Source organism: Muscardinus avellanarius, assembly GCF_963383645.1.
Source record: "Muscardinus avellanarius genome assembly, chromosome: 11".
Taxonomy (NCBI): domain Eukaryota; kingdom Metazoa; phylum Chordata; class Mammalia; order Rodentia; family Gliridae; genus Muscardinus; species Muscardinus avellanarius.
This window is the reverse complement of record NC_137797.1, coordinates 56,545,265-56,554,590: the sequence shown is the minus strand read 5'-3', so window position 1 is coordinate 56,554,590 and position 9,326 is coordinate 56,545,265.

Sequence of the window (9,326 nt, the reverse complement as noted above, 5' to 3'; positions counted from 1 at the left end):
AAAGGAAGTTGGGATTTGGCTTTGTTTCGGGGTGGGAGTTACGCTAACCAGTAGTTTTGTTTGGTTTTCTGAGCAAGGAGCCTGATTGTAACACATCTTGGTTGTTAAGGGCATGGGTCTGGCTCATTTTAGCCACCAGTGGACCTGTGTTTGGCCCTGTGTGATTCTGAAGTGGAATTCTAAGGGTTTCTGTACTAGATGGCTATCCCATTTATACAGGTGCAACAGAATTGGTTTAAATTCTATGACTTACATAGCAAAAAAACATTAGTATCTTTCCCCAAAACTTAAAATTTTTGAATTATAATTCTTTGCAGGTGGGGTGTCAACAACTTTAATTCCAGCCTTTTTATTCAGAATTATAAATGGTGCCTTCAGATTTTGATTCAGAATAACAAACATTTCAATTTGTTTTCTTGTTCATGTGATCAATTTTGGGGTAAGATCCAAAATACCTTCTAATGCTTTATCCATAATAGATGCTTAGCTAGAAATGATAGCTGTAATCCCAGTACTTAGGAGGCTGAGACAGGTTTGCAAATTTGAGGTTTGCTTGGACAATTTAATGAAATTCTGTCTCAAAACTAAAATAGGGAGTTATAAGTTATAAACTATAAGTTATAGCTTAGTGGCAGAGCACTCCTGGGTTCAATCTCCAATATCCCCCCTCCAACATGCTTGTTTGAGAATATAAGGAAAACCATAGGAATTTAGAAACTTGGGTGCCACTGTCAACATACTCCAAGTTCCATTGCCTTTCTTCCAGATAAAATGTTTCTGGGAGTTGATTTGTGCTGAGGAAGAGAGTAAGCTTAAAGAAGATGAACACAGCTGGGCATGGGGGGGTGGGTGCATACTTAGGCCCTCTGCAACTGAGTAAGACTCTGTTTCAAAAATAAAGAATAAGCTGGGTGTGGTGGCGCACACTTGTAATCCCAGTATTTGGGAGGCTGAGACAGGGAGATTTCAGGTTCATAGCCAGCCTCAGCAACTTAATGAGGCTCTATGCAGCTTAATAAGACCCTGTTTCAAAAAAAAAATTAAAATAGGCCTGGGGGTATAGTGCAGAGGCAGATTGCCTCTGGGTTCTATCCTAAATAAAACCCCCCCCAAAAAAAAGAGTAATATAAGGCAGTGCTTGTGGAACACACAGTGCATATATTGGAGGTACACGCCTCATTATGATTTACCTGCTTGCTTCTTCTGTTCTGTCGTGTCTTTTGAAGACTGTGGATTTTTCTGTTGGGTGTCTAGCTTCAATTTTGACTTAGCAAATTTTTTAATTTATTATTATTATTTGTGTGTGGGGGGGTACTAGGGGTGGAACACAGAGGCTTTCTACCTCCGTGCTATACTCCCAGACCCATTTTATATTTTTTAATTTGGAAACAGGGTCTCACTAAGTTGCTGAGAGCCTCACTAAGTAGCTGAGGCTGGCTTCGAATCTGTGAGACCCTCCTGTCTCAGCCTCCCAAGCGTGGGGATTACAAGCGTGCGCCACCACGCCCGGCAGCAAATTTTTAAAAATCTCATCTGTACGCCATTTGCCACACACGGTTGAGGAGGATGCGGAGCAAAGTGCGCAAGTGAGCAGATGCACTTGGTGTCCAGTGCCACGTTTACTGGGTTTTGTTTTTTTCTTTTTTTGGTACTATGGACTGAACCCAGGGGCATACTACCCCTAGTTATACCCTTATCCCCTTTTTACAATTCTTTTATTTTGAAGCCTGGTCTCACTTTTGGAGGGCCTAAGTAGCTAAGGCTGGCTGCAAACCTGTGAGCCTCCTGTCTTCATCTCCCAAGTACTGGGATTACAAGTGTGCGCCACCATGCCCAGCACGTTTTTTTTTTTTTTTAGGTTATGAAGCTTTATTTATTTATTTATTTATTTATTATTTAATTGGTGGTACTGGGGTTCCTGGAAACCCTTCTACCTCCGGGCTACACTCCCAGACCTATTTTATATTTTTATTTGGAAACAGGGTCTCTTAAGCCAGCAAGGCTGGCTTTGAACCTGCGCGATCCTTCTGTCTCCGCCTCGCAAGCGTGGGGATTACAAGCCTGCGCCACCACGCCCGGCTATTATTTATTTTTTATTGGTGCATTGTAGTCATACATCTCAAGGTAAAGATGGTAGAGGTATACATGCACACATCACCCAGTTAGCCCTTAACTCAATTCCCAACCCCTTCCCTCCCCCTCCCTCCTTTTCGTGTTTGGTTTAGTGATTGACTTTGATATGTTTGTTAATGTACATCATGTGCATTAGAGAATTTCCCTCTTCCCCCTTCCATCCCCTCAGTTAGGATGCCTTATTTGCTCTTCTATAGAATCTCCTTCTTTGTCTAGAGTTCCTCCTATGACCTTTCTTCTCCCTAGCCTCTGCATATTAGGGAGAGCATCCAATTTCTTGTTTTTTATGACTGACTAATCTCACTTAGCATAATGTTCTCCAGTTCCATCCATTTCCCTGTAAATGATGTAATTGTGTTTTTCTTTATGGCTGAGTAGAATTCTGTTGTGTACATATCCCACAGTTTTGTAATCCATTCATCTGTTGATGGACATCTTGGCTGGTTCCATAGTTCGGCTATGGTGAATTGTGCAGCTGTGAACATAGATGCACATGCATTAGTTTGGTAGTTTGGTTTCCATTTTTTTGGCAGATACCAAGAAGTAGTATGCTGGATCATATGGTAAGTTCATTTCCATTCCTCTGAGGATCCTCCATACTGTTTTCAAAAGTGATTGCACTAATTTGCAATCCCACCAACAATCTATTAGGGTTCCTACTTCTCCACATCCTTGCCAGTATTTGCGTTTTGAATGAATTATTGCCATTCTAGTTGGAGTTAAGTGAAATCTCAGGGTAGTTTTGATTTGCATCTCTCTGATTGCTAATGATGTTGAGTGTTTTTTCATGCATTTATTGGCCATTTGAATTTCTTCTTTAATGAAGTGTCTGTTTAATTAACTTGCTCATTTTTAAATTGAGTTGTTTCCTTAGTGCTGAGTTTCTTGAGTTCTCTGTATATTCTAGATATTAGTTCTTTATTGGAGGAGTAGGTGGCAAAAATCTCCCATTCTGTTGGCTCTCAGTTGAGGTTCTTGATAGTTTACTTTGCTGTACAGAAGCTCTTCAGTTTAATGTAATCCCACTTTTTTTTTTTTTTTTTTTTTTGCGGGTCTGGGGGTGGAACCCAGGGGCATTCGACCTCCGAGCTACACCCCCTGCCCTATTTTTTATTCTTTATTTTGAAACCAGGTCTCACTGAGTTGCAGAGGGCCTAAGTAGCTAAGGCTGTCCGCAAACCACAATCCTCCGGTCTCAGCCTCCCAAATGCTGGGATTACAAGTGTGCGCCACCACGCCCGGCTGTAATCCCAGGTATTGATTCACCTTTTAGTTGTTACTGTTAGTTATAAAACAGTAACATGGTAGACTGGGGATATGGCTCAGCGGTATGGTGTTTGACTAGCATGCTCAAGCACCAAATCTGGCACAGTGGTGCACGCCTGTAATCCCAGTACTTGGGAGGCTAAGACAGGAGGATTGCAGGTTTGAGGACAGCCTCAACAAGTAGGGAGACTCATCAACCTAGTGAGACTCTGTTTCAGAATAAAAATAAGTATAGGGTTGAGGGTGTAGCTTGGAGGTAGAATGCCCCTGGGTTCAAACCCCTGTACCAAAAAATAAAATAAAATTAAAATAAAACTTTATGCAAAAGGAAGGAAACTGAGTTAAAACAGAACGTTTAAACTGGGCGTGGTGGCGCACACTTGTAATCCCCGCGCTTGGGAGGCAGAGACAGGAGGATCACGCAGGTTGGAAGCCAGCTTCACTGGCTTAAGAGACCCTGTTTCCAAATAAAAATATAAAAATAGGTCTGGGAGTGTAGCCGGTGGTAGAAGGGTTTCCAGGAACCCCAGTACCACGAAAGAAAGAAAGAAAGAAAGAAAGAAAGAAAGAAAGAAAGAAAGAAAGAAAGAAAGAAAGAAAGAAGAGAGAGAAGGAAAGAAAGAAAGGCCAGAACATTTAGCCAGGTGTGGCAGTGCACGTGTGTAATCTCAGCATTTGGGAGGTGGAGACAGGAGGATGCTGGTTCAAGGACAGCCCCAGCTACTTAGTGAGGCACTTTGCAACTCAGTGAGACTCTGTTTTAAAAATAAAGAATAAAAGCTGGGGGTGTAGCTTGGATGTAGAATGCTCCTGAGTTCCATCCCCAGTACCACAAAACAAATACCAGTAACAAAAAAATGGAATATTTAAGGCAGGTATGGTGGTGCTGAGACAGGATTGCAAGTTTGAGGCCAGCCTCAGCAACTTAGTGAGACCTGTTTCAAAGTAAGAAGGGTTTGGGGTATAGCTCAGAGGTAGACTACCTCCAGGTTCAATACCAAAAATCAAAACAAACCCAGAACATTTAATATTCTAGGGTGATTAGTAGATCAAGAAATCATTTAGGGTCTCCCCTTGTGATCCTCATAAATGCAGTCATAAAACTGTCTTTCTTCTCTGGCAAATTAGAACCGTAGTGCTCAGAGCAGCAGGGACTGGGGCTGCCTAGTCTGTGAGCCATGTGCAGCCTGGAGGCCTCAACCTGTTTCTAGTGTCTGCCTGCCAACTCCCTCTAGACAGTGTAGTTTAGGGACCGATATTCAGCTCATTTTGCATGTCTCCTAGCTGCATGGCAAAAAGTTTGCAGTAAGTTTTTTATAGACAGGCGGGGAAGCAGCCACTTGGGAAGTTGGAGACAGACAGGAAAGGCTCCTTTCTAGACAGACCCTACACAGCAGCTTCCTGACCTTCCTTCTGCAGTGTTAGCCTCTGGCTGCACTCTTAATGGCATTGCAGGAAGAAGAAAAAGAGCCAGGATGATGGGTCCACAGTTTCCCCCTGCTATCTAGAGGACCGGACATAGACCTGTGGGCTTCATTCTCTGCGGGGACATTCAGTAGAGAGAGGTCAAAGGCTGTGAAGGCTGCTCTGAGAGCAGATTCAAAATTATTCAGTACAGACTGCTAGAAAGAATCCATGTTAGCCAGGTGTGGTGGCCCACGCCTGTGATCCTGGTACTTGGGAGGCTGAGACAGGAAGATCACAGTTTCAAGTCCAGCCTCAGCAACTTAGGCAAGATCCTGTTTTAAAATAAAAAATAAAAGCCAGGCATGGTGGTGCACGCTTGTAATCCCAGCATTTGGGAAACGGAGACAGGAGGATCGCAGTTCAAGGCCAGCCTCAGCTACTTAGTGAGGCCCTCCGCAACTCAGTGAGACCCTGTTTCAAAAATAAAGAATAAATAATAGGGCTGGAGGTGTAGCTCAGAGGCAGAATATCCCTGGGTTCCATCCCCAGTACTGCAAAAAATAATAATAATAATAATAAAAATAAAAATAATAGGGGCTGAGGGTGTAGCTGGGAGATAGAATGCTCTGGGGGTTCAATCTCCAGTACCAAAAAATAAAGAATCCAAGTTGTTATGTTGACCTAATAATGTTATGTTGACCAAGTTATGTTGGGCCTAATAAGGCTGCTGTTCATCTAATCTGGAAGATGCCATGAGATGGGAACTGGGGGTAAAAGTCTGAAAGCAGCTGCTTGCTTAGGGACTGAGGCAGGAACATAAAAGACTGCATCTGAGCTGCTGCTGTCCTAGCAGCGTTGGAGGAGGCAAGAGTACAGAGTAGTGGCAACAGGTGCCTCCGAATCCCAGGCAGAATTAGGCATGCTGCAGCTGCCGAGGGGCCGCTCCTCTCCCCCGCAGCAGCTTTTGGGAGTTATGGAGAGCCACCGGAGAGACCGGGTTTGTGACTAGCCTGCCAGCCACAGGAGCCCATTAAAATATTTTCCAACATGTGCTAAGGACATTTTAGCCACCATTCCAACAAAGACTCTTCTACTTGGTTTTAGTAACAATAGCTGGGAACCAGCATTTATATTTTTGGGGTATGTAACATACATCAGACTTGTGCCTCCTCTGGCAACAAGTTGAATCTGTACCACTGGATAGCTTTGGTCTGCCCCAGTTTTGGATGGGTTTGGGCAAAAGACCTGGACCAGTTTTTATCTTGGTAAAGCAGCTTTGATCATTGTATTAGTCATGTATTGCTGAGTAATAAATTACTCCCCCAAAAGTAGCTTCAAACAATACTAGCCAGGCATGGTGGCGCCCGCTTGTAATCCCCGCGCTTGGGAGGCGGAGACAGGAGGATCGCGCAGGTTTGAAGCCAGCCGCACTGGCTTAAGAGACCCTGTTTCCAAATAAAAATATAAAAAGAGGTCTGGGAGTGTAGCCCGGAGGTAGAAGGGTTTCCAGGAACCCCAGTACCACCAAAGAAAAAGAAAAACAATACTAAACTTTGGTTGTATCATATTATTCTGTGCTGTGCGTGGGTGAGGAGTTTGGGACCAGACTGGCTGGTGGTTCTAGTTTGGGGGTTTCTCGTGAAATTGCAGTGAAGGTGTTGACTAGGGCTGCAGTTCTCTGAAGTTTTCACCAGGACTGGAGGAGTTGCTTCTGCCGGTTCATACACATGGCTGGTAGGTTGGGGTAGGTCTTTTGCAGACAGCTTAGTCTCTTACCGTGAAGACCTGTCGGGCTGCTTGGGTATCCTCGTGTGGCAGACTTCTCCCAGAGTAATAATCCAAGTTAGAGCAAGGCAGAAGTGGCCGCACGACCCAGTCTGAAGTTACACCATCGCTGGGCACAGTGGCACACACCTAGAAACCATGTACTTGGAGGCTGAGACAGGAAGACTGCAAGTTTGAAGCCATTCCCAGCAATTAGTGAAACTGTTTCAAAAGAAAAAGGGCTGGTGGTGTAGCTTAGAGGTAGAATGCCCCTGGGTTTAAAGCCCAGTACCAAAAAAAAAAAATAATAATAATAATAAAAAGTCACACAGCATCACATATGGCTTATTCTGTTGGTCACATGGTTCAACACCACGGGAGGGATGACGTAGGCTCACTGGGAGTTGTCCTGGAGGCTGGCTGCCACCACTGTGCTGGGAATAGTTAAATGCAGTATAGAATGAGCAGCTGTGTTTTTCTGCCAGCAATGGTGTGAAGAGGGATAAGAGGCCAACTGAATGGTAGTGGCACCTCTTTTTTTTTTTTTTTTTTTTTTTTTTTTTTTTGTGGTACTGAGGTTCCTGGAAGCCCTCCTACCTCCGGGCTACACTCCCAGACCTATGTTATTTTTGGAAACAGGGTCTCTTACGCCAGCACGGCTGGCTTCGAACCTGCGCGATCCTCCTGTCTCCGCCTCCCAAGCGCGGGGATTACAAGCATGCGTCACCATGCCCAGCTTGTGGCACCTCTTTCTAAGTCTGATACCATAATTTCTCCTAAAGACAAGTATGACAGCCAAGTTTTCAGTCTCTATAGTAGTGTCATGAAGGACTAGAATAATTCCTTTTTATCATTAACATGAAGCTCAGCACCAGGTAAAGTAGGCACTCAGAGGATGAGAGAGGAATAAACCCTTCATACATCATGGAGACAGGAGAGTTTAAGGAAAGATGGGTTTGGGGGTGGGGGTGTAGCTCGGTGGTAGAGTGCAGGCTTAGCATGTGCAAGGTCTTGGGCTCAATCCCCAGCAACCCCCACAGCAATGGATTAGAATCCAGACCTTTGAAATCCTGACTCTTTTTTGAGCTTGGGTATATTAAGCTGAGGGGAAAAAAAAAACCTTAACCTATTGATATATTTTCATCACAAAAAATGATAAGCATCCTTTTGTGTGTGTGTGTGGTACTGGGGATGGAACCCAGGGGCATTCTACCTCCAAGCTACACCCCTGGTCCTATTTTTTTTTAAGTCATTTTATTTTTTTGAAACAGGGTCTGAGTTGTGAGGGACCTCGCTAAGTAGCTGAGGCTGTCCGGGAACCGTGATCTTCCAGTCTCTGACTCCCGAATGCTGGGATTACAGGTGTGCACCACCATGCCTGGTTTATAAACATACTTTTTGTCTTTTGAGACCTGTCACCATCAGAGCTGCAGGCTAAGAGGATATGCATGGATCTCAGGTCTCAGAGGCAGGTGGTCATGAGCTCTTCCTCTTAAAGACTAAGGCCAACGAGGCATGATGGTACCCACCTATAATCCTGGCACTTAGGAAGCTGAGACAAGAGGATTGCATGTTTGATACCAGTGCTGGAAGGTAGAATGCCCCTGGGTTCCATTCCCAGTACAACACACACACACACACACACAGCCAGGCATGGTGATACCTACCTGAATCATCCACCCGAGAGGATGAGACAGAAGGATTGCAGGTTCGAGGCCAGCCTCAGCAACTTAAGTGAGATCCTGTTTCAAAAATAGAATAAAAATAGGGCTGAGGGTGTAGCTAGGAGATAGAATGCCCCTGGGTTCTATCCCTAGTACCACACACAACAACAGAAGAAGACCCACCACAGGTTTAGAACTGTCCTCTATCTACTCTAAGACACTTGAGGACTGGGTTCCCATATCCCACAGCTTGAGCTCATCTCTTACAGTGATTCCCAGGCCACCAGTAGCTGTCTTGGCACGATACTCTCCACTCAGGTTCTTTGGATTCTGTTTGTTGCCTCAAATACTTCAGTGTACGCATATGACCAGCCCTTTAAATCCACTGCTGGTAGAGAAAGATGAAACAAACTCTCTAGAGAATCTGGTTCTATGGGCAGGTGCAGTCTCCATGAGAACAGCGAGATGTTAGGAAGATGGGTCTAGTCAACTATACTTACCCTGTTTCTAAAGAGTCTGTGTGAATCAACACTGTCCTCATTGCTGATGGCTTGGCATTATGATGAAATTAGAGTTCCCATTTTTATGAGAGTAATTACATTTTATGGGTGCCCTATACCATCTTGTTTTTCTACCTGGTTACAGACTAGAGACTCACTTTTCTCCAGTATTTAGACAAAGGTCACACTTGGTAGCTATCAAAAGCAAGCCTGATCTGGACATTTAACCCATGTTAGCCTTTCCTTCTTTATTAAGGTTTTAGTATCTTTGATTTGTGTATGTGGTACTGGAGATTGAACCAGGGGCATTCTACATCTGAGCTCCACCTTCATCCCTATTTTATTCTTTATTTTGAAACAGGGTCTAAGTTGTGAAGGGCCTCACAAGTTGCTGAGGCTGGCCATCAACCTGTGATCTATCACAGCCTCCCAAGGAGTTAGGGTAACAAGCATGTGCCACCACGCCTGGCCAATATCTTTGGTCTTGAAATCTAAAAGGCCAATATCCAGGCTTTTCTTACTCTATATATTTCTTACCCTTAAATCAAGGGGAAAAAAAATCCTCATTTAAGCATTTATTTTACAGCTGCTA